Source organism: Camelus ferus, chromosome 13 (genome assembly GCF_009834535.1).
Source record: "Camelus ferus isolate YT-003-E chromosome 13, BCGSAC_Cfer_1.0, whole genome shotgun sequence".
NCBI classification, from domain to species: domain Eukaryota; kingdom Metazoa; phylum Chordata; class Mammalia; order Artiodactyla; family Camelidae; genus Camelus; species Camelus ferus.
The window spans coordinates 59,946,669-59,973,088 of NC_045708.1; the positions used below are offsets into that span (position 1 = coordinate 59,946,669).

General features: G+C 33.3%; 1 long non-coding RNA gene across 2 annotated transcripts; it reads right to left on the bottom strand.

Moving 5' to 3' along the window:
• Window positions 1-14,179: 14,179 nt before the first annotated feature.
• Window positions 14,180-25,855, bottom strand: LOC116668113. Of its 2 annotated transcripts, none has more exons than XR_004325185.1 (3): window positions 25,721-25,855; window positions 23,733-23,843; window positions 14,180-14,236 (listed from the first exon to the last, which is right to left on the bottom strand). It is a non-coding gene; the product is annotated as an uncharacterized LOC116668113 (long non-coding RNA). The 2 variants fall into 2 exon arrangements; XR_004325184.1 differs by lacking the exon at window positions 14,180-14,236 and adding an exon at window positions 21,914-22,543.
• Between the last annotated feature and the right edge of the window lie 565 nt (window positions 25,856-26,420).

Consider the following 26,420-nt stretch of genomic DNA (forward strand, 5'->3'; position numbering starts at 1 on the left):
ATAAAAACATTAATATACTTACATAGTTATATATGTATTTCAGTTCTTTTTTATTAGTGAAATAATTACAGTATTTTTCACATTTTCTTTGTTTCAGGTTTTTTTAATTCAGTTCTGACACTATGAAGTTCCATAGAAATACTTGGGATTTCTAAACGAATCTCAATCATAAGTCTTATAATCTCACGTCTGATGTTAAATTCACCTGACAAACAGGAACTGCCACAGGCTTCAACTGTTAGTATAAAATACAAAGAAAAAAGGAAATTCATTAAATCCTCACTACAGGCTTTTCACGCTTTAAAGTTGAAAACTAGTTTAAGCCTGAATGCTTCCAGCATTTTATAATTTGGCTTGTAATCAGTTAGAAGAAAAGAAAAGTAATTACCAAAAACAGTTTACCATACTGGACTGGGCCAGCAAAAAAATTTGATTTCATGATAGCATCAAAACACAGGAATGTCTAACAAATACAGTAAAACATTCTTTGTAACTGAAAGCTTGTGCTGTGCATAATTATAACTTTAAAATTTATACTCATAAACTCGGACACATTATATAATGATGAGTTTTCATGTAGAAAATTTGATTTTGTTCCTCAAAAAGAACCAAAAGGAAAACAAACAAAAAACAGAAAAAAACTTTGCAATTACATCGCCATATTACATATTTTTTAAAATCTCTTAAAAAAAAGAGTACTAAACATGTAATTTACCAATTCCAAGAATTTACTGAAAACTAAAGAACGGCAGCCACAATTAACTAAGCAGTTTGAAGAACAGGACTAGAACATCCATTGCGGTCGTGTCTACTGTACTAATTGGGCCATGCTTCAGGAGGAAAATGTGTTAATGTCTTTTATAGCATTTGCATGTCTAACAACTCCTTTTAAAAATATCTGCTGTTTGGAAGAATTTTCCAAATGAACTCAGAAAATGATAACCTCTTTTCCTCACATCAGCTAGACTCCTTCCAGTTGAGAAGCAAACTCAAAGCTTGTTACCTTCTTTAAGATGTTTAATTGACTCTTCAAAGATCAAAAGCTAATAAATTGACTGCTGTTAAATCCTATACAATAGAATTGTTTCTACACCTTGAATTTATGCGGGTTAGCAGCATGATCTCCTTGATGTAAATTTAAGAAAATTCCTACCTTATTTTTTCCCCTATTTTGTCTCTGTACCAGCTGGTATATAAGTTTAAAGAATAAATGAAACTTAGCAGTTGGTTGTCACTTCTTCAAAATGAGTAGCAGTGGATAATGGCTTTTTTTTTTTTTCTGATCACCATTTAATTCCCCTGAAACAGAGAGCTTTCCAAGTGTAATTAGCCTTCCACTTTTTTTTCACATGTATTTTACCTTAAATATGAAAGCACAAAAGACCAGTGATACAGAGCATATCTTCACTTCCAATTGGTTCTAACACTGTTCTTTAAGATCACTCTTTTTAGGTGTTAGATCACTCAGAAACCCTGCATCTGAGTCTTGGTTTTCTAAATGATAGTTTTTAGTAATAATATTGTTAATACTCTGCTACGCTAAATGTTAAAGTAGTTATTATAATGACTTACAATTGTTTTTTCTTTAGCAACCCATGTAACTTACAAGTGACTTTACTAGAGAATGAGTTTTCCTGTTTTTGTACACCTAGAGCACTAGAGTAGTTTCTGTTAAATTAGTAAATTACTGTGCAGTAGGGTTTGCTGTCTAGGTGTTTCACAAGCCAGGAATCCTCTGAGGAAGCAAATTTAAAAATAGATTTTGAAGCTGGATCAATTTCTTGGCTATTAATGAGGACCTCATCATTTATAGTGGATAGGTGGTAGGTGAAGGAGTCAGCCCATGTCACGTTGTAGTAGAGCAACTGTTAACACTTACACTGGTTACAAACTGGAAAATGATCCTAGTGTAATAGAATACATTGTTATTTCACTCATTTGAAACGTACAGGAGAAATAGTAATGTTAGGGAGTATGATATTGGATGACTCTTACTGGGTGCTATTGATACATTGGGGGGAGAAAAAAATCAAGGCTGAGGAAGATCAATGTGGACCAACGAAAGCCAGAAGACTTCCTTATCAGCTTATAGAGACTCTCACCTTCAAAAGCCAGAGAGCAGGAAAAACTGAGGAACAAACCCAAGACTTTATGAAATGGTAGTAGAGTCCCAAGAGTTGAGTTCTCAACTCTGTCATGTATCTGTACTCCAAGAACAGGGCCCCAATTGGGGAAGTGTGGTACCCCGAAACTTCAAATGGAGATAATTGAGCCTTGAGAAGTTTGAAAGCAATATTCCCATGCATCGCCCTGTAGATCCACCCTCTTTTCCATGTTGATGAATTGTTCTCCTCCTTGCTTAAAGCAGAAGTTCTGCTTTTCCAGGCAGATGCACTTGCCCAGTTTTGAGGCTTGAGGTAGTTTTCAGACATGCTACCTACTGACTGAAGGAGAATTTGAGTCTTCTGGAAGTACCCTTCAAGGTGTCCTGAGAATTTGACCCACCGAAATGTTATTCCTCATAACACCACCTACCAAGAGGCACACTTTATAGCAAAGGAAGTATAACACTGGCTACTTTGTCATGGGGTCTGTGGTTCTTACCAGTATGTTAGAACAGAATCACTAGCATAATAAAGTGGTCGAACAGTTTCTTAAAGATGAAGCTGTGACAACTCAGACATATATTCTGTAAGGGTGGAGTATAATTCCCAAGGGTATATCCCAATTCAGTGAGTGTAATATGGTGCCATATCTCCACCAAGGAGGATGCCTGGCTGCTGAACCAAGGAATGGATGTTAAGTACTCCTATTTTACTCTCCATAACCATGTGAGGAATTTATGCCTCCAGTCTCCACAACTTTAGGCTTTGTGAGTGTAGAAAATCTGGTTCCCAAAGGGAACTTCCACCAGGGGATACATTATGATTTCCATTAAACTTTAATCTGTGGCCACCCTTTTATCATTTTAAGCTTCTCATGTCTTGGAAAAAGCAGTCAAGAAAAACAAATCAACATAGAATTACTCATGGAAATGTGAAACATTTCTTATGTCTTTGTTTTGATGAGATTAAGTGAAATAGTTTTCTAAAGATTTTTTAAAATATTAATATAAGGTGTTTTATTTAGCCTTTTTTAATCTCCTATTTTAGTTTCAGTTGCCTAGCAGGAATTACATGATCAAACTTAAATCAAATGTAATCATCAGTAAAAGTTTCTATTGCATCTTCTATATCTCATACTCTGATAAATCCAACTGCTTGTTTATTTTTAATTTTTATACTAGGACTAACATTGTTGGAGAAATACGAAAAAACTCTTCTGATTGGACCCACAAAAAGATATGACTTAAAAATTTATTTATTTAAGTTTTTGGGGGGGAGGTAATTAGGTTTATTTATTTATTTTTAGAGGAGGTGCTGGGGATTGAACCCAGGACCTCCTGCATGCTAAGCATGTGCTCTAGCACTTGAGCTATACCCTGCCCCCAAAAGATATGACTTCTTACTTTAACTGAAACATTAGTCTTTTCAAAAATATTTTGATTCACTCTTTTTAAATTAAAATATAAAATGTGCACAAGTGCACAAATTCTAAATGTAAATTTTATTGAATTTTACATACAAACACATCAATGCAATCATCACGTATAACAACATAAAGAATTCCAACACCAGAATTTTTTCAGGTGCCCCTTCCCAGTCACCTCCCCATCCAGAGGGGACTGTTATTATGATTTTTATCCCCATAAGTTAGTTTTGTCTACTCCTGAATTTCATGTAAATAGAGTCAAAAAGTACATACTCTTTTCCTTGGTTTCTTTACTCATCCCATATCTCTGAGACTTGTTCCATGTTGCTGAGTTTAAAAGTAGTTTATTCTTTCATATTACTGTGTTGTTGTGAAGTGTAGAGAGAATACATTTGTTTCTACAGAGTAGAAGCTTTCTGATTAAATTTTACTGGAAACTTGGGATCCTCAGCAGAGAAAAAGCCATGGGAATTAAATTTACAATTATATGTAAGAGAGAGAATTTCAGAGAGAATTAACTAACTCCATAGGTGTATGTTTATATTTCAAGAGAAAAAGAGCCCCAAGCCTTTGGAGACATATCTTAGTTGTAAAATTTGAAGACACCTGGGACTGCCTGGTCCCTGGAGAGATTTTGTTTATATTCCAAAAGGTTGGAGTGAGAACTCAGAATCCTTTTGATCCTTTCCTCAAGGAGCAAAGTTTTTCTCCGTTATTCTGGGAGAAGAGAGATAGTCATACCTCTCTTTCTCCTGGATATAAGCAGATGAAATCAATTTTTCTCCATCTCTCTTCTATAATAAAGACTCTAAAGTTTTTAGGCGTAGGACGTTTGACCTGGAGGAATACCTCAGGAGTAATAACTGGATTATGGGAAACCACAGAGTCATTATTTGCTTTTTAAGTGAAAAATGATATTCTGTTTATAGTCCGGTTCACCTCCTGTGGGCATTCAGGATAAAATTAGTAAATATCAATATTAAAACTCAATTAGTATTCCATTGTATGAAAAATAAAAAATAACATTTATCAATCCAACATTTGATGATATGTAACAACTATGAAATAAGCTGCTATGAACAGTCTTATACATGTATTTTGTGGTCATATGCCTCATTTTTGGAAGGATATACAATTAGGAATGAAATTGCTGGGTTACAGGAAGGTTCCATATTTCACTTTTGAATGTGTTTTCAAATAGCTTTCCAAAGTTATTTTACCAATATATGTCTTCTACTTGCTCCAAGTCTTTACCAACAGTTATTTATTCTACTTCTGATAGATACTAACTTTTCAGTGCTATCAAGATACTATTTCATTATCTTCTGGATTTCACAGTATTTGTTCAGAAGTTAGCAAATATACTACTATTGTCTCTTTGAAGGAAATAATTCTTACTTCTCTGGCTACCTTTAAAATGGTCTGTTTGTCTTTGTTTTTCAAAAGTTGAGTTAATGTGTGCTTAGATGTTTGTTTTGGTTTGTTTAATTACTTTTAAAGTAATTCTGCTTGTGGTTTTCTGATCTTTTAAAATCTGAGATATGGTGTCTTTGAACACTTTTGGAAAAGCCTCAGCTACTAACTCTAAATATTGCATTCGATCCAATTCACCTGCCCTTCTCTTCTGAGATTTCAATTTCCAATCATGGTAGACTGTAGAAATGGCTCCATATTTTTCCCCTCATTTAGGTAGGCACACATTTTTAAAAGAGGACTTTGTTGCTCCTCTCATCAAGAGGTCAAATATGTTTCTCCAGACTTTAAATATTGTCTTGACTGTTTGAATGGCTTTACATTGGGCAATCATGGTGCAAGTGAATGCTTGAAAAGCACTTGAGCATTGGTATGTGTCCTCTCTCATGTGCTTAGAACCCTGAAACCATCATGTGGATTAATTTGAGTTAAACTCCTAGAGAAGAAAATGCCAGGAAGAGAAGAACTGAGATGCCTCAGCCAAGAATTGGCCATCCTATAGCCTGCCAAATAATAGATATATAAAAATGTTTTAGATTATCTGGCTACTGAATGATCCACTAGATAACTCCAGATGTGTGAACTCCAGCCTAGAGAGATCACTCAAATCTGCCCAGACCCAAAGAAGCATTCAGTCAACCTACAGAATAGTGAAGAAATAATAACTGGCTATTGTTCAAAGCTTCTAAATTTTGTTGTAGTATGTTACCTAGCAAAATCTAAATTTCTATATGATTTATAGGTTTTTATAGGTCTTATCCCCCTTTCCATTTTTTATTCTATAATTCACTTTGAATGTTTTTATTGATCTGTCCTTGAGTTCATTAGTCTTTTTTGTTACATCAGTTGTTAAATTCATCAAATGAGTTATTAAATTTAGATCTTAAACACTTTAATTTTAGAATGTCTTTTTATTCTTTACAGATTTCAGTATATGTTGAAATTATTCATATATCTTATCCATTATTTCCATCTTTACTATATTAATGCTGATATTTACTTATTGCTGCTAACTCTGATCTCTGGACCATGTTAGGGTCTGCTTTAGTTGTATATTATTTTATTAGTAGTAGTAGTAATAGTAGTCACAATTTCTTGTATCTTGCATTCATAGTATTTTTTTTAAATTTTAGACTAGATTTCATTATAAAAGACCTGTGTAAGTATAGATAATATCTTCCACTCATAAAAACTTTCTCTTTTCCTCTCCTAGTGAAATACGATGAAGGTATGATCATCTCTTATTAAATTGGGAATTGATCAAGGATGGAACTGAGTTCCACTTTTAGTACAAATGTAGTGAAATTTATGTCCTTTAGCTTTCTGCTTCTTTAACCTCCCAACTTATGAGGGTCCAAAAACTGGCCAATGTCATGAAGGGAGATTCACAGTGTGTTTGACGAAGTCTGTTTCTCAGCCACCTAATCAGTGTGGCTTTCTCTTTTAGCTCCTAGCCTTTCCTACTACCCCAAATTTAAAGTAATCTCATAAGGAAAACCAGCCTTTGTTAGGGGATCTTTTGATTTCCAATCCATGTACCAGTTCCATGAGACATTAAAAGTGACCATTGTTTTAATGGACATTTGTTTTTAAGGAGGAAGAATGCTTCCCCGCTGTCAGGGTTAAACTGTCTATTTAAACAGAAATTAGTTTGTCTTCCCTATTGGCACATCAAGCACTTCCCTGTTGGACTAGATACATCATTGATTGATTGATAGATAATAGAGATAGTGTTTTCTTCACTATATCTTTATCTCATTTTCTTCCTCCTATTTTTTTAAATGTTTGATCTTAGAATTTCTCTCATCTCCTCTTTATTTCTTTTCCACTTTTATTGAATTGTCTATATATTATTCCTCAGAGAGCTTACACACTCCTCTAGGTTTAGCAATTATCTTTATACATACTTCTAAGTCTTTATCGTAACTTATCCTTTTTAGTTCCACTCTTGATGGCAAAACTATTTATTAAATGTCCCACATAGCTCTGCTGATGTTTTCTCAAATTTGAGCAACTAGGGAATGAGATATACTTGTTAAAAAGATGTCGCTGGACATACTTAGGTGTACACCATGCCGCCTACTCTATAATAAGAATAAATTTAGGGGCAGAAATCTGGCTTCAACTTCATTGCAGAGGAAAGCAAGCAAATGATCTTAAAACTCAATGTATATATCAAGCATCTCATTCATTCACTGAAAAATATTAGCACCTATTACCTTACAAATATCCTTATAAGCAATGGTGATACATCACTGAATAAAACAGACATAAATCTTTTTTCTTGTGAGGTTTACATTGAATTTGAGGAGACAGACAATAAACAATAAGTAAATAATAAATGAATATGCAACATCAACATTCTATATAAGAAGTTAAAATTTGAATGCCTTAAAGTAGATAAATGAGAAGTCTATTGGATACTTTTCTACCACAGAAATAGAACCAGTTGTGTGTGTGTGTATGTGTATATATTCAGTCCTTTTGTTCATGTGTGTGTGTGTGTGTATGTATATATACATTCATGGATATATGTGTATATTACTCATAGATGTGTGTTTGTGTTTATGATCCTCATTATTCATGGATTCCATATTTTCAAATTTATCTACTTCCTGAATTTAATTGTAACTCACAAACCGATACAAATCAGTAATCATGGCATTTTTGTGGTCATTCACAGACATGCACAGAGCAGTGAAAAATTTGAATCACCCAACACACACATGAAGTCAAACAGGGCAACACTAAGCCTTCTCATTTTAGCTGTCATACTATAAACAAGTCTGCTTTTCATGATCTGTTCAGTACTATTTTTTCTGTCACACTTCTGTGCTTTTTGTTGATGATTTCACTGTTTAAAATGGCCCCAAAGCATAGCATTAAAGAGCTATCTAGTTTTCTTTAGTATAAAAAGTGTTATGTGCTTTATTGAGAAAACACATGTGTTGGATAATCTTCAGTCAGGCATGAGTTCTAGGGCTGTTTGCTGTGAATTCAATGTCAACGAATCAACAGTGTACATTAAATAAGGGGTCTACATAGGAACACACATAACATAGGGTTACGTGCTCATCGGTTGATGAAAATGTTGTGACTAGAACTTTACCTTGTGTTTCGCCTAGGAACAGTGGCGTTCCTGGTGATTTTTTTCATCACTACTATGAATAACAAGAGCTGAATACTTATTTAGTTAGTTTTGAGGGGTTTTTAAATTTTTTTTCATGGTTTTTGTTTTTGCTATTCATGGTAGTGATGGTTTAGATTCATGGTAGTGATACTTTTTGTTTGTTTGTTTGTTTGTTTGTTTTTTGGTTTTTTTTGTTTGTTTGTTTGAGAGATTTATTTTAAGGAATTGGCTTACACACACTCAGTAAAGAGCTAATGCTGTAGTCCGCAGGCAGGATTTCTCTTTAGGAAAACCTTAGTTCAGCTCATAAGGCCTTTCAACTGATTTGATCAGTCACACTCAGATTATCAAGGATAATCTCCTTTACTTAAAGTCAACTGACTTTAGATGTTAAATACATCTACAAAGTACCATCACAGCAACACTTAGATTAGTGTTTGATTGAATAACTGGGTACAGTAGCCTAGCCAAGCTGACACATAAAACTGAACATCATAACAAGTAAATCTGGATCTACTGTGGAGAGGAGTGTCCCAGGTTGAGATGCATCCAGCGAGCCATTTTAAGGACTCTGGCCTTTACTCTGAGAGAAATAGGAATTTATTGCACAGTTTTTGAACAGAAAAGAATGAGTTTGATTTATATTTTAATAGGATCAGTCTGACTCTGGTGTAGATGGTAGACTGAAGGACAGATATTAAGGGCAGAGACAAGGAGCACAGTTAGGTAAGAGACTATAGACTTTGATCCGGGTGGTAGCAGTGATGGTGGTAACAAATGATCAGATTCTGGGTGTATTGTGAAGTTAGCATCACCATGAAGTTGCGTTTTACTAAGATGGGGAAGCTCTGAGTAAAGATGGATTGGGTTGGAGAAGGAATCAAAGAGGTGCAGCTTTGAAATGTCTAGTAAATAACTAAAATGGAGATTTTGAGAAGCAATTGGATAAGTGAGTCTAGAATTAAGAATCCTTAATTTGATCTAAATTTTAGAGTCTTTGATTTATATTTGGTGTTTTAGTCCATGAAATTGGATTACATCACAAAGAAGGAATAGGCAGAAAGAGAAGCCACCTGTTAACTAACCCCTGGAATACCTCACTGTTAAGAGGTTGGAGAAAATGCACACACAAAAACAAAATTATGAGAAAGAGTTGGCGTTGATGTTGATGAAAAATCAGAGATGCAGTGTTATTTGGAAACCACGTGAAGAAAGAGTTTAAATGCAGCTTATAGTGAATTTTGGATAAACGATTGCTTATTAAATTTAACAGTGTGGTTGACCTAGTGAAAAGACAGAGACTAATATGGAGTGGTTTTAAGATACAATGGGAAGAGAGGAAAGAAATACAAGGCGTGAAAACAACACTAGTACTTTTGCTGCATCATAAAGATAATACATTTATTTGGAAAGATAAGGAGAAGTTTGGATTATTGCTTGAGAGGGATAACCTCCTTCCCAGCCAGGCTCAAGTTACCATCACTAGATGCTGGTCTTTGAATGTGCTCTATAGTTCAGCCAGAATTATTTTACTCATACAGTTCTGGGTAACTAGAGTTACCTCCATTTTTCAGAGTATCCTTTCCTGACCAGTTCCATCTTGTTCAAGCCATCTTATTAGTTAATCTTCTCATAACTGTCCTTTTCAATAGGATACCCCTTAACCTTCATCTAAATTTTATATCATTTTATATGTTTATTTCTCTTAGCATTCAATCATATTTTAACCTGTACGGTAACTTACTGTTACTTATCTCTGCTAGACTGAAAGCTCTTTGAAGACAAGAAAATTTTCTCTCTCATCATTGTGTTCTTTTTAGCACCTAGCATGATGCATCGTATACAGTAGGTTTGAGTACTTGTTTACAGAGTGAATCAGTAAACATGATAGTTCCTATTTGTTGAATGAATAACCATTCCTAAAAAAAAAGGCAAAAATTTGGCATAAAAGTTTAGTATGCATTTTAACTAACTCTTATAGAGGTAATACTAAAACTATGAGTATGAAAAACAGCCACTGTTTTTGAGGTTTTCATTGTTCAATTAATTTGCTATATTTTACTTTCTATGAATATATTCAGTTTGGTTCTTTCTGCCTTTTTGAATTTATACAGTCATATTAACTCAGACTCTTCCTTCAGTTTGTCATTACAAGAAGTAGCTTTGTGGCATAATGAACAACCCCATTTCTTGTACTTTTTAAAATAAGTTAAACTATTAAACTAAAATCCACTGGTGTGGCTCATTAATAACCATGCTTTTAATATTTTATTACAGCATCTTTGCAGATGATATAAAATGAATGTCCAACAATTATAACCACCTTTTTTTTTCAAATTACATAAAATATATGATACATATGTGAAAAAAGCATGAAAGATCTGAAACCACTAGACATGGCAATATGGAATATTTTCATTATTTAAAAGCATAAAATTAGTCTACTGGGACACTGTCAAAACATGTTTTATCCTACGTTATTATGTGAATCAAGTTTCTTTTGGTTTCTAGTAATAGAAACAAACCATGGCTAGCTTAACCTAAAAGGGGCATTTATTAGAAGGGAACAGAGAAGCTGGAACTCTTGACAGAAAAGAAGTATGACCTTCATCATCTGTTGGAGGACTTTCTCGCTAGAATGCAATCAAATATGATTTACCTCTAACAACGCCCCAAATTTCAAAACCTTAGGAGAAAACATCTCATTAGCTTAGCTTGCAAGAGTTAGCTATAGCAAATTTTGACCATTTAAATTTTGCCTTTATGTGTCCGGAGTAGTTCACAGAAAAGCAGAAATCATTGCTAGCTAGGAAAGCTAATCTCAGGGAGTACAGTTAAAAATATTGTCCAGAGATGATTTTTTTATTATAAAAATGGATTTACTATCTATGGACTGATTTTATTTCCTTGTTAATATTTTAATGAGATTCTTCCTCATTTATCCATTTTTAAAAATTCATTCAATTGTACATCGAACTACTTATGCATGTAGCCTTTGCATCATGCATTTACCCACACTGAGGACAGAGGTCAGTGACAAAGTTCTTACTCCCAAGGTACTTTTAGTTGAGCAACTGTGAAAATATGTAACATAATTTTTGAGTAATATGCTAAAATTTGTGCAAGTGGATGGATAAACACAGGTGGAAATAAATTTATTTGAGAAGTACATTTAGGTACTCTTAACTGTCAAAAAACATAAAATTTCTTATTTGTCCAATCAATGCTGGACATTAAATAGTCTTAAGATAATAATAATTTTCAGCCATTTTCACGTATTTCATGACTTGGAAGAGTGATCTGAAGTGAAAAGTTTGAAATCCCATTGCCATTCTGTAAGCTTCTCAGTCTCTGAAAAAAAATTTTGTGATGGTACGTCTTCAGTTCTACAAAATGATAAATAGCAGAATATTACTGGAGTTTAAATATTTCTGAGAGAGCAATTCTTCACTCCCTGCTGTTTACAAGTAAAACACTGTCTACAAATAATACATTACATTAGCTGTCCTCTTTATCATAAAGCCATGTTGAATACTTGTAACATTTATAAAAAGACACCAACTGATTGCAAGATGAGCGTTACCCTTGAGCAAATTATGAACACATTTATTTCAGTCTTATGGGTTTGAAACTAATTTTCTGGTAATATCAAAAGTGTTCATAGAATTAATTTCCTGTCAGTTCAGCAGTATTCAAGTGAATATTTTATGATTTTGCATTAGCTGTATTTGTCTAGAGTTGTGACATGATCGAGTCATTCTCTGAGGGAAACACATTAATAATTAAACTCTGTCCAATGTGGAGTGCTAAAGATGACAGCATAATTGTACATTTCCAGAGACCGTTTCGCAAAGCAGAGGAGAATTGCCCTGCCACCATTTAAACGTCAATTCAGAATTTCTTTCTAAACTAAAACAGAGCCTCAATAAAAAAAGGGGGCGGGGGGAGTTGATGTCAGATTTGGAAAGTGTTCTCTTTACTTTCTCTTTATTTTAAAATGTGAGCTAAATACAAATAGCCTCCTTCATTCTTTCCTTCTCATGCTGAATAAACTGTCAGTTAGAAGTTCGTTCTTTTGGCAATATAACATTGTCAATGGTCTTTGAACCAGGACTGTTTAAATGATAAATACTGCTTGCATAGATTATCTCCCTAGGAAATAGTGCAGCTGACATGAGAAACTTTGATTGGTTTCAGCTCTTCTATTTGGTTCTTTTTTAACTTAGATAACTTCAGCAATAATTTAAGATTTTAATCTACTTCCCAGTCAAATAGTTGTGGATAGATCGCTTTATATGTCCTTATTTATGTTTCCTATTCTGATCCTTAAAATAAAGTTATTGGGTTTTTAGAAGTGATGATTTAAAAAAATTTCTGAGGCATATATATTATACACATTAAAACTCACATTTGTGTTTCCTTCCTAGACAAGTGACTAGAGAAAACTTAAAATTGAATTCAACAGAAACCGTGACTAGAGGCATGGAAATGCTCCCAAAATAATTTAAAATTTGCTGTTGAACAGAGAGCCTAGCAGCTAACCCCTCTTTGAACTTTATTCTATTTTAGAGACATTCCTTAGCAATAATAGATATTTTCTTGTTATCTAATATTGGCTGAACAATTATATTGTCTTTGGAAAATCCTACTTCCTGAAATTTATCTTAAAGAAATAATGCCAAGTGATTAACTACAGTGCAGTTCCTAGCAACACTGTTTATAAAAAGAAAATAAATGGAAATTAATTTAGCTTAATGGCTAAAAATAGGAGATTAAAAAGAAGCAAAAAATAAATTATGATGTATTTGTATCATTAAATATTCTAATGCCACAAATAAAAACCTTCAGTGGCTAGGAAACTGTTTATTCATCATTTTTTTTTCATTTTACAAATATTCATTTAGTTCTTATTAAGTGCCAGGCAGTGTTCTTGATGTTAAAGATAAAGAGGTGGAGAGAACAATGTTCCTAGAGTCACGGAGCTAGCATTCTAGAAGGGGAAGTCTGATAGTAACCACAGGAAGACAGAATATGCCACAATGTATTAGAAGCCTTGAAAAAGAATCAAGTGCATTAAGAAATGGATTGGAGGATGGCGCTATTCAGTTAGGTGGCCAGTGAGGACCTTTGAGAACAGGTGAGACTCAAGGCATTTGGAGGGAGAATCTCCTAGGATGAGTGACCAGGAAATTCAGTGCCTTAGCTCTTGAAGGCCAGTTTGCTGTGACTGAGAAACAGCAAGGAAGCCAGAATGACTACCGTGGGTGAACAGAGAGAGTCATAGAGCAGCCACCAGCATTTAGGGCTTGGATGCCAGGGGAAGGGATTGGGACTGTATTCTGATCAGATGGGAAATTCACTAGAGGTTCGGAGCAATAGTAGTTGCATGATATATTAAGTAGAAAGTAAGCAGCTAAAAAAGAAGTATGTACAACTAGTATAATGAAGTTGTGTTGATTTTTATTTTGTATCTGTTTTCCCCTTTGAATTCTAAGCTCCAAAGGGGCAGAAACATATGCCTATTTTCTCATCATTATGTAACCAATATTTAGTTTATTGCCTGGTTTATATCATGCATGTAGTAAAATTTGGTGGATGAATGAATGAATAAATGGAAAAACATTATAGAATATTTTTAAAGGTTACATGTAAATCACTTGTTTGTCTTTTATCATCTGTTTATAACATTAATGGTTCTTCTTGCTCTCTTGAACCGGTCAGTACTGGAGTTCCATAAGATTTGGTCCTGGGGAGTATCCAGGAAATATATTTAGTATTAATTCATCTTCAGTGTTTTTGAAAAATTCTTTAAAAAGTTAGTCTGTGAGGTCCATTGCAGAATGTGGTATGTGAATGAATTATATTCTACAGTTTCAAAACTTTCTCTAAAAGCTAGTGTTCTTACATTGACACAATAGGAATAAATCATAAAAAGTATTTTAATGATAACAGGTAATTTAATAAGCTTGAAATTATAAATTCACCTTAGCGCTGAAATATTTTTAAAAATTTCTCAAAATTCACTTACTTAGAATTCAGAAATTGGACTGATATTTCTTCTTTGCAGTAGACAGCATAAAGAGGCTTGAAAACAAAGGTGAACTATGGAAACAGAAACCCAAGGGACACATCTATGTATTTCTTTTTAACCAGTTCCAAGTACTGTAAAAACCACAATGAAACTTCAATCTCTCAGAAAACTCAATTGTGATTGCTATTTTTATTTTGCTTTTTCAGCACCAACTTCTAGAAGAGGCAAATGACAATACCCCTGGGCAATTTTTAGAATTTATTCAGAAAAATATCTTCCAGACTATATTATGCTGTCAAAACACTCTTAACTTTTCTCCAAAGTCTGTATCTTCATTTACACAACTTTGCAATGATCACCAATGTTTCAAAAAAAAAAACGAGTTCCTAGATTTCATTAAGATTATTGGATCTGACTAATTTAGAATGAAATGAGAAACTGAATTAGAGAGTCATCTTCTCAGTATGTGGACATTAAACTACATTTTCCAAAAGATTCAATTAATAAGTAGATACTCAATTTTGAAAGCTGCTGTTAAAATTTTTCTATGGTCTAGGAGTTTCCCATTCAATATAATATGCACTAGTCACGCAGTTAACTATCACACTTGAAGGACTAACTATCTGATCACTTAATAAAATGATTTGTCTGAAAAGTAACATATATGGCAGTAAGTTAACAATCCTCAGAGTACTCGTATAAAATAAAATCTATAACAATATACCAACCCCAAATATTTACCTGATTATTTATAAGACACCTTAGAAATTAGGCGGCTTATTTTGAAAATTTATCATGATAGAATCATATTGAAGGAAGCCGTAATAAAAGCAAACAGAACAGACACACGTAGCTACTAGAATGTCTAACAGGCAATATTTTATTAACCAGTTATCAGTTATTGCATGTTCTTGATATCATTGTAAAATTAGGCTTTCCTTGAATAGAATAATACATTATATATATATGTCACCCCAAGTCCAAATTAATGACGTTTTGCTCTGTGTGAACTCTGTTAGCTTTAGAGTAGTCTATATGAGATCATAGCGCTGAAAAGCAGATTCTTTTCGGAGAGTTATTGAAAAATAATGTATTTTATTGACTTTTAAATCCCTCAGGAGCTAGTTTTTTTACATTAAAACTATCTTCATAGGTCATAAAAGTATATAAATTTTTATTGTAATGCTAGTGGTGCATTATTAAAGTGTCACTTTTTTTTCTTTTTTTGCTTCTTCCTTTCTTCCTTTTCTTTTTGTTTCTTTTCTTTTGTGTTGCTTGCCACCTTTTTTTTAGGAACAGTATAAGAGCATGTTCTGGACTACAGAACTACCATAGCCATTGTGAGGGCCCAAATGCTGGTCAATTTAGAAAACTGCTATCAGTAATTTTCTGTCTTTTTTATTTCCAATGTATTACTTGAATATGTTTTATTTTAGGGCCATTCTAGATACTTTGCTGTTTCTTTGCACTCCCACCACAGTCTCATCTATGTGTGTGTGTGTGTATGTATATATATATACACATATATATACATACACACACACACACACGTATATTAATATTTAATTTTTTAAATGCTAACATGGTTTTAAAAAAATCATAGTTGTCTTAAAAATTAAATATTTCTCTCAACTTCCTATGCTGCCCAAATCCCAAGTGAACTCTCCAGAGCTAAACAATGTTACTAGTCTCTTAATAGACTGTTACAGAAATTTTCATATGTATACATATCTGTGGTAAATTAACATCTATACATCTCTTTTCTCTAGATTAATGGGAGTGTAATAAGTATTGCTCTGTACCTTTTTTTTTTTTCACTTACCACTAAAGCCTGGTTATCTTTTCACATAAGTGCATAGAAATCAACCTTAATTATTAACTAGTAGCATAGTATCCCATTGTATGGATGTACTGAGTTTACTCAACCATTTGTTTACTTATGGAATTGTAGGATATTTCCAGTCATTGCTATTGAAAGCATTGCTGTAAAAAACTTAGAATAAAAGGTTTTGTGTACATATCCAGCATTAAGTCTTCCTAGCTAAAAACAAAACGTATTCAAGCTTGCCTCTCCTGAATGTTTCTCAGGTAAGAGCTGAACTGTTCATACATACCTCCATACATGGAGTGCCCTATGGCCATTCTATCTAAAAGCTGATTTTTGCTACATAAACGGGTCCTGGAGTTTGACCACTTTGGTTTGTATCCAGTTCTACCAGTCAGTGTTAGAGAATGTTCTATGTGGTGTTAGACAACATTCTAATTTTAATCTTTCTACATGTATTTGTCCAGTTTTCCCTGCACCACTTACTGAAGAGACTGTCTTTTTCTCATTATGTGTTCTTACCTCCTTTGTCATAAATGAATTGACCATAAGCACAGGGGTTTATTTCTAGCTCTCTGTCCTCTTCCATTGAGCTATGTGTCCGTTTTTATGCTATCACCATACTGTTTTGATTACTGTAGCTTTTGTAGTATAGTTTCAAGTCAGGAAGCATGATTCCTCAAGCTCTGTTTTTCTTTCTCAAATTGTTTTGGCTTTTCAGGGTATTTTGTGTTTCCATACAAATTTACAAATTTTTTGTTCTAGTTCTGTGAAAAATGCCATTGGTCTTTTGACAGGAATTTCATTGAATCTGTAGATTGCCTTGGGTAGTATGGTCATTTTAATAATATTAATTCTTTCAAACAACAACATGGTATGTCTTTCCATCTCTGTGTCATCTTCAATTTCTTTCATTAGCATCTTACAGTTTTCAGAGCACAGGTCTTTTGCCTCCTTAGGTAGGTTTATATCTAGGTATTTTATTCTTTTTGATGTGGTAAATGGGATTGTTTCCTTAATTTCTCTTTCTGATAGTTTGTTGTCAGTGTATAGAAATGCAACAGATTTCTAAACATTAATTTTTGTATCCTGCAACTCTACCTGAATTCACTGATGAGCTGTAGTATTTTTCTGGTAGTGTCTTTAGGATTTTCTATGTATAGTAGCATGTCATCTGCAAACTGACAGTTTTACTTCTTCCTTTCCGATTTGAATTCATTTTATTATTTTTTTTAATGTTTCTGATTGCTGTGGTTAAGACTTCTAAAACTGTTTAATAGAAGTGGTGATAGTGGATATCATAGTCTTGTTCCTGATCTTCGAATACTTTCAGCTTTTCACTGTTAAGTATGATGTTAGCTCTGGGTTTGTCATATACGACTCTTATTATGTTAAAGTATGTTCCTTCTGTGCTCACTTTCTGGAGAGTTTTTATCATAAAAGGATGTTGAATTTTATCAAAAGCTTTTTCTGCATCTGTTGAGATGATCATATGGTTTTTATTCTTCAGTTTGTTTAAGTGGTATATAACATTGGTTGATTTGTAGATACTGAAAAATCCTTGCCTCTCAGGAATAAATTCCACTTGATCATGGTGTGTGATCCTTAGAATGTATTATTAGTGTTGTTTTGCTAGTATTTTGTTGAGGATTTTTGCATCTATGTTCTTCAGTAGTATTGGCCTGTAATTTTCTTTTCTTTTTTTTTTTTGTGATATTTTTATCTGGTTTTGACATCAGGGTGATAATGGCCTTATAGAATGAGGTTGGAAGTGTTTCTTCCTCTGCAATTTTTTGGAATAGTTTGAGAATAGATGTTAATTCTTCTCTAAATGTTTGGTAAACTTTCCTGTGAAGCCACTTAGTCCTGAACTTTTGTTTGTTGGGAGTTTTTAAATTACTAATTCAATTTCTGTGCTGGTAATTGGTCTGTTCATATTTTGTTTTTCTTCTCGGTTTACTGTTGGGAGATTGTACCTTTCTAAGAATTTGTCCATTTGTTTTAGGTTGTCCATTCTATTGCCGTATAGTTGCTTATAGTAGTCCTATGTGATCCTTTGCGTTACAGTGGTGTCATTTGTAACTTCTCCTTTTTCATTTCTGATTTTACTGATTTGGGCCCTCTCCCTTTTTCTCTCAATGATTCTGCTAAAGGTTTATCAATTCTTTTTATCGTCACAGAACTAGCTTTTACATTTATTGATCTATTCTATTGTTTTTTAGTCTCTATTTTATTTATTCTCTGATCTTTATGATTTCTTTCCTTTTACTAATCTTGGGTTTTGTTTATTCTTCTTTCTCCAGTCACTTTAGGTATGAGGTTAGATTGTTTATTTGAGATTTTTCTTGTTTCCCAAGGTAGGCTTTTATTGCTATAAACTTCCCTCTTAGAACTGCTTTTACTGTGTCCCATAGGTTTTGGATCATCATGATTTCATTTCCATTTGTCTCTAAGCATCTTTTTTTAATTTCCTTTTTGATTTCTTCAATAATCCATTGGTTGCTTAGTAGCATTTGACTTAGCCTCCACATGTTTGTGTTTTTTGCAGGTTTTTCTTGTAGTTGATTTCTAGTCTCATAGTGTTGTGGTTGGAAAAGATGACTGGTATGATTTCAATTTTCTTAAATTTACTGAGGCTTGTTTTGTGGTCTAACAATTGGTCTATCCTGGAGAATGTTACATATGCACTTGAAAAGAAGTGTATTCTGCTGCTTTCAGATAGAATGTTCTCTCTCTGTATACATATCAATTGAGCTAATTTGATCTGAGTTATTTAAGGCCTGTGTTTCCTAATAAGGAATTCCTGGTTTTCTGTCTGGATGGTCTGTCCATTGATGTGAGGTGTTAAAGTCCCCTGCTATTATTGTGTTACTATAAATTTCTCCTTTTATGTGTGTTAACATTTACTTTATAAATATTGAGATGCTCCTATATTGAGATTATATATGTGTATTTACCATTATTATATCTTCTTTTTGGGTTGACCCCTTGATCATTATGTAGTATCCTTGTCTCTTGTAACAGTCTTTATTTTAAAGTCTGTTTTGCCTGATACAAGTATTGCTTTTGCATTGAGTATCTTTTTCCATCCCTCCACTTTCAGTCTGTATGTGTCTCTAGATCTGAAGTGAGTCTCTCATAGGCAGCATATATACAGGTTTTGGTCTTGTATCCATTTCGCCATTCTGTGTCTTTTGCTTGGAGCATTTAGTTCATTTACATTTAAGGGAATTATCAATATGTATGTTCTTACTGCTATTTTGTTCATTGTTTTGGGATTGTTTTTGTAGGTCATTTTTTTCCCTTTCTGCTTTTCTCTTGTGACCTGATGATTACCTTTAGTGTTATACTTGGATTTCTTTTTCTTTTTATGTGTACATCTATTATAGAGTTTTGGTTTGCAGTTACCATGAGGTTTAGTATGGCAGTCTCTCTCTCTCTCTCTCTCTCTCTCTCTCTCTCTCTCTCTCTCTCTCTCTCTCTATATATATATATATATATATATATAATGTTTTAATTGCTGATCTTTTAATTTTAAATACATTTTAAAATCCCCGCATCTGTACTATCTTCCACTCACAATTCCTATTTTTGATATCATAGTTTACATTGAATTATTTTGTGTATCCCTTAACTGCTTACTGTGTATACAGGTGATTTTACTACTTTTATCTTTTAACCTCCATATTAGCTTTGTGTATGGATGATTTCTGACCTTTACTGTATGTTTGCTTTTACCAGTGAGCGTTTTTATTTCACACTTTTTCTTTTTTGCCTAGAGAAGTTCCTTTAACATTTGTTGTAAAGCTGGTTTGGTGGTACTGAGTTCTTTTAGCTTTTGCTTTTCTGTAAAACTTTTTTTGATGTCTCTTTCAAATCTGAATGAGAGCCTTACTGGATAGAGTATTCTTGGTTTTAGGTTTTTTTCCTTTCACCACTTTAAATATACCATGCCACTACCTCCTGGCCTGCAGAGTTTCTGCTGAAACATCAGCTGATGGCCTATGGGAGTTCCTTCGTATGTTATTTGTTGACTTTCCCTTGCTGCTTTTAATATTCTCTTTTTATCTTTAATTTTTAGTATGGTCCAGTCTTTTTCATTTGATTCTTATTCAGCAGAGAGTTATGATTTTGGTGTGCTCATGAGAGGAGAGGAGCTCAGAGTCTCTCTCTACTCTGCCATCTTGGCCGCTCACTGGATCACTTTTTTTCTTCCTTTTCCTTTATGCTTAGTCTAATTTCCGTGATTACTTTTCTTTATCTTCCTAGGACAGTATAAATATTCATAATTTAATTTGTTTGAAATTATTTTTATTTTTAAAATTACCTTATCAAGGTTTTTGCATTAATGTTATGCTTTCTTTACAGAAAGATGTGGATTTCTTTTTCTTTGTGTTCCAGAACACATTTAAAAGCATTAGATATACCTGTCTATGGACATTTTTAACATTCTCTGGAATCTTTTGGTACTTGTACTTTGTGGCTGGCATCTCTGTGATAAATTTTCTCAGTATTTTTTTTCATATCACTTGGGTCAGTTTAGATGTTCTGGTTTGGTAAACAATTATGAAAAGTTCATTTTCTTAGACAAATATTTGTTTCTTAGTTTATGAAGTAAATTTATTTACAGAGGATTGAATTAAATTGATATTCTTTTAATTCTCTTTTTCTGACTTTTTCCTTCTCTTTCTTATTAATTTTCTATGTTTATATGTTTCTTATTTCAGAGCACTTTCTCAACAAAATTTGCTGAGTTCTCTGCAATTTTTTTTTCTCTTTGAGGAGAGCCAAGATCTGCAAGGCTCTCAGTGAACTCCCCTCACCCTGCAACTAGAAGATATTTCTGTGCTGACTTATAATTGTGTGGCTCATGCCAAGGACACTGACGATTCAGACAAGGGATTTAGTCAGTCACCCCTTTTATGTCTCTAACTTCAGAATACAGCACTTGTTTAAGATTTGTAGAGTCTATTTCTGCTACCTGAGTCTGTCCTTGGTTTGCTCTTTTACAGTATTTGGCAGCTGTTTCTAATGGATAGAGCTTTAGGGTTATAACTAGCTCTTGATTTTGTTGGTGATAATGAATTTTTAAATATTTCCTTCTTGTTAACTATCTTAATATTTTATTTGGTGTTAAGGAAATGGAATAGAATGGCTATTGTGTCATATTCAGCTATCAGTCTTCCTTATTTTTTAGTTATTAAATTTTATGTTTATTCATTTCTTTGAGGAAACTTTCTAAAATATCACTAGATTAGGAAAGGTAACCTTTAAATTCTTATCATATTTCTCAATAACTTTCTTTTAAATCACTCATTGCTTATAGTTTTTTATTTGTTTTTTCCCCAAAGTTGCTAAACTTAGACATCAGGGACAATCATCATGATTATATCCCTAAAATGGAGCTAGCATGTAGTAGGTTCTTAGTATTTATTGAATGATTACTTTATCCCATGGTGGTTTTGTTATTTCTGTTGCTGTTTAGCAAATTAATTTTAGTATAATGAACAATACTTGATTTCACTCTTTGATAATGAAACATTTTCAGTTGTTGATCAATGAATGTTTCAGGTATTAGAGCACAGTCTATTCAGTATAGGAAACTGTCACAGGATTTTGGATGACCAAGGCAAACATCTCACTCCACTTACCAGTATTTCAAAATACCATCATGTATCATATCACTGCTACAGATATTCTTCCTCTGGATCACCAACACTTTCATCTTCAATAATCGCACACACACATCATGTGAACGAGTCCTTCTTTTGCAGTTACAATATTCTGAGTTCAGGTTGTAGAAGCTGATGGATCATTTTCGACACAACATTGCCACTAATTGGCTCTGTGAACTTAGGTAATTTATTTAACCTCCCTCAATCTTAGATTATTCATTTTTAATAGACATAGTAGTATTCCTACTTCTTGCAATTGTGTGAATTACATATAAAATGCTAAATGCAATGTCCAGCAGATTAAATACACATTTTCTAATAAAAAATTATTTTGTACTAATAAAGAATAGCAAATTGACAGAAAGCTCTTGAAAAGGGATTAGATCACAGATAAGCATCACTAGGTTTAGAGGAAAAAAGTGAAGGAACTTGTACACCTTCTTGATTTTGCCAAGGGCTGATCCTGTTAGAACAAAGTAAATAGGACAAAAGTAACGGCCTCCAGCAATCTTGAGTTCCCTTTCCTTTCTCACACTTCTAAAGTTCTAGTGTTTTTTAAACAATTGTAACCTTAACCTTCCTTAGTATTACATTAAAACCATTGACTATGCCATGATTTTTTAATGCAAACTTCAAAATGTGCAGAAGGGAAATACACAGCTATAGAAGGTTAAATCATAACAAGAGATGTTGCAGGACATCAAATGGTGTCAGCAGCAGCCAGGCAAATTCCTTTGTCACAGGCTTCTCAGAGCTATCCCTTACGCTAGTTTCAGCTTCACTCCTCTGACTTCCCTATGCTTTCATTCAAACAACTATCACTGAATCACTCTGTGGCTGACTGTCCAAAATTTTATCTTCCTTCTTCAGCCTGTAATCTGTTTAAAAAGTTGAACAGTTAGGTGATGTTCCTATTCAGAACAAAGGAGTATAAAAAACAAACTTTTAAATTGGTCTATATCATCATTTTACCACTGTAGATTGAAGCAAATGACAACAAAAAAACAGACTTGAAGTTAATTTATCCATTAATTTCATCACTGCCCAAATGATCGCACGTCGGGGTTTTGGCAGTATATTGTGCACTGAAAGCACAGTCCCCATAATCCTGTAGAAGTTGGAGAAGTTTTTTAAATATCTTTTTCTTAGAACCAAGTGAACAAGAAAACTTTTAATTTCAAAGTCTTACCTAAGAATCTAACAGGGCACAGATTGAAAGTGGTCCAGTTATCACATTGCTGAGTCTTTCTACTAAGCATGAATAGACAGAAAGAGTCCAGGATTGGACGGAAGGGAGAACTGAGAAGAAAGATAAGAGATTAGAGACACACAATGACAGGGATTGGCAGCTGAGGATGATACTGTCTAGTAAAGAATTTCTTTTGGTGGCGTGGCTGAAGAGCATTCAACATATGAGTGTTCAGTAGTCACTTCTAAGTTTGTTACATTGTTTCCATCTAAACCTTCATGCTTCCAAACTCAGCAAAGTCTGTTACACCACATGCCCAGTGAAAGTCCTCAACAGAGGTGCGGAGGTGGGTAGAAAGAACAAGACTAAGGGTTTGAATCCTTCTCTGGGTCAGTGGTGAACAAAAAGAGATAATAGTAACTGGAAATGAGGTACTGGTAAAAGCGAGAGTTCACTGAAGCAAAATTCTTAAAATAAGAAATTGGATTTAGAAAAATAAGTGAAGATGGAGATCACTGGATACCCCATAGAATATTGGCTAGGGAAATTCTTTAAAACTTGAAAAATAAGATATAAACCAGATATTTGATATAACATTTTTCTACTTCCTTCCTTTAAAATAAATTAACTATACCATGAGACAGTTTAAAAATAGTATTAATGAAAAGAGAACATTCTTCTTTCTTTTCCTCTCTCCTAATCTAATTTTTACATATTTTCCATGTACCAGAATCAACATTTAGAGCAAGTCCAATTGCAAACGCTCTTACAAGTGCATGAAAGCATCATGTAAATCTCTAGCAAGGATATAGTTAATGATTCATGAAAAGAATGGACTAAAGTAGGTTTAGGAAGTGAAGGTATGGAAAAGAGGTTACCTGTATAATTTTTGATATGCCGATATTTATCAAAGTATTTCTCTCCTCCCAACCCAAAAATCTGTCTACACAACTCATTCTCCTATAGTTCTGCTTGCCCAACGGATAAACCTGAAAAAGTACACATTGCAAAACAAACACATGACATTTAATTAGACACTATAAAACTGGAGACAATACAAAATCACATTAACGGTAGTGACAATTACTAGTAATTATTCTGTGCTACAATTTATTTATCCTTTTCCTTTGGATGAATATTGAATTTGCTTCCCATTTGGGTTTATGCATAATTCTTCTATAACCATTTGTGTACATATCATCTGATGAACATACACACTAATATCTTTTGGAAATATACCTAGGAGTATGGCTGGTGGGTCACAGAGTAGGCATATATTTAACTTCAGAAGATAATACCAAATAATTTTGTAAACCAATTTACCATCCCATCAATAGTGTGAGAGTTCCAGTTACCCCGCTTCCTCTGCAGTAGATGGCAGTGACAGTTTTTTTAGTCTAGCATGGTGAATATGTATGTGATGGTACGCCACATGGTTTTACATCACATTTCCTTGTTAAGTAATGATGTCAGGCCCTTTTCACATCACTGTAGGCTGAATATCATCTTTTGAGAAGTGTCTGCTCACGTACTCTGCCAGTTTTTTAATTGAGTCACTTGTCTTTTTCATTTTGATTATAATAATTCTTTATATATTGTAAGTTATTTTTTAGTTATAAGTATTGTGAAAATCTTTAGATTAGTGACTTGTTTATTTCTCAGTGATGTATATTTGCTAAACAGAGATCTTAATTTTAATTAAATCCATGTTCTTGTTTTTTTCTGTCCATTTAAAGAAATATTGCTTACTCTAAAGTAACAAAGACATTATCCTTCTAAACAGTTTATTTTTTCCCCTCACATTTAGTTCTATAATCAACATGCAAGCGAATAAAAATTGTGGATTACTTATAGAAAGGAACACTATATGGCAACATGGATAAATCTTACAGATTTCATGTTAATCAAAGGAACCTAGAAATGAAGAGTATGTGCTGTGTGGTTTTGTTTGTATGAAATTCAAGAGTGAGCAAAGCTAATCTATGATTAAAGAAGTCAAAATTGGGGCTATTGAGTAGGAAGAGGTACAAAGGAACCTTCTGTAATGATGGAAATGTTCCATATTTTCATCTGGGAGTAGTTGTCCACACAGGTATATATTTGTCAGGCTATGCACTTATGATTTGTATACTTTATATGTGAATTAACTTCAATTAAGTAAATGAGTTCCTCAATTAAAATATGCAGGTGCTTTCTTAGATCATACCATTTACTTCTCAGAATCTTCAAATTAAGCATTTTTATGTTAATTTTTGGACAACACTGTTCAAAACATTTTGCAAGGAAGAGACCATAAAGAAGGAATTGAAGCCTTTCTATTTCTAAGTATATCTTTAGGTAAAGCTTTTGATAAATCATAATTGATTATTTTCAGGATAAATTTTTTACATGTTAAATATCATCCATTTAATTTGTTTTGTAATTAGAGACGGCATTTTAATTAGTGATTATTTTTCAAGTTGTGACATACTAGCAAGACCTCCTCACAAGAGTAGAGAAACCTGGCAAAAGACTATCGTTGTGAGTATCTTCAGCTTTATGTTCTTCAATTAAAAATAAAATTACAGGCTAGAGACATGATGTATTAATTTGCAAGGGTTGGGGTAACAAGGTGTTACAAATTGAGTGACTTCATGCAATAGAAATTTGTCTAGCAGCTCAGGAGGTGAGAAGTAACCAAGACCAAGCTGTTTCAGGGTTGGTTCCTTCTGAAGACTGTGAGAGAAAGATAGGTTCTAAGTCTCTTTCCTTGGCTTGCAGATAGCAATCTTTATGTTCACCCTGTGTCCAAACTTCTATTTTTGAGAAGGGCGTTAGTCATGTTGGATTAGGTGCCTACGCTTAATCCAGTATGCCTTCATTTTACCTTATCCAGTTATATCTTCAACAATCCTATTTTCAAAGAAGATCCCATCCTCAGGCTTTGGGTGTTAAGACTTCAACATCTGAATTTTGGGAGAGGCAAAATTCAACCCCACATGGCCAGTGTCATGAAGTCCATCCAGTTCAGAGAAACCATGGTGCATTTCGAGAGAGATTTTATATTAATGTAATATTAACCTAAATATTTCATGAAGAAGAAATTGCTTAGATATATTTTCAAACTTTTCCAAAGATGCATCTTAAAATATGCAAAAGAATAATTTATCAGACTTCTAATTATGAATCATAATCTGTATAGTTCAAATGTTCTTGCATTTTACAAATAGCTACACTGAATTGAGTTTATTCTGACCTTTGATTAAAATGATATATGGAAAGTATTAAAAATGCAAATAACTCACATATGAAATTAAGCAGAGATATTTGATTTAACCAGCCAATGAAAGAGCTCTTATATTTCTAATGATTTAATTCCATGAATAAATACCTAATAATATCCTAAAATTTGATTTTGGCATAGGAGTACATAAAACTTATACCTTTATATATCCCTTCCTGTATTTTTTTTTTTACAATAAAAGTTCTTGCTCAATACTTTTAGTGCTTACTTTGAATTAGATCTAAAGACTTTAAACTTGTCCATAATCATAGGCACAGTAGTGTTTTATACAATAAGAATTACT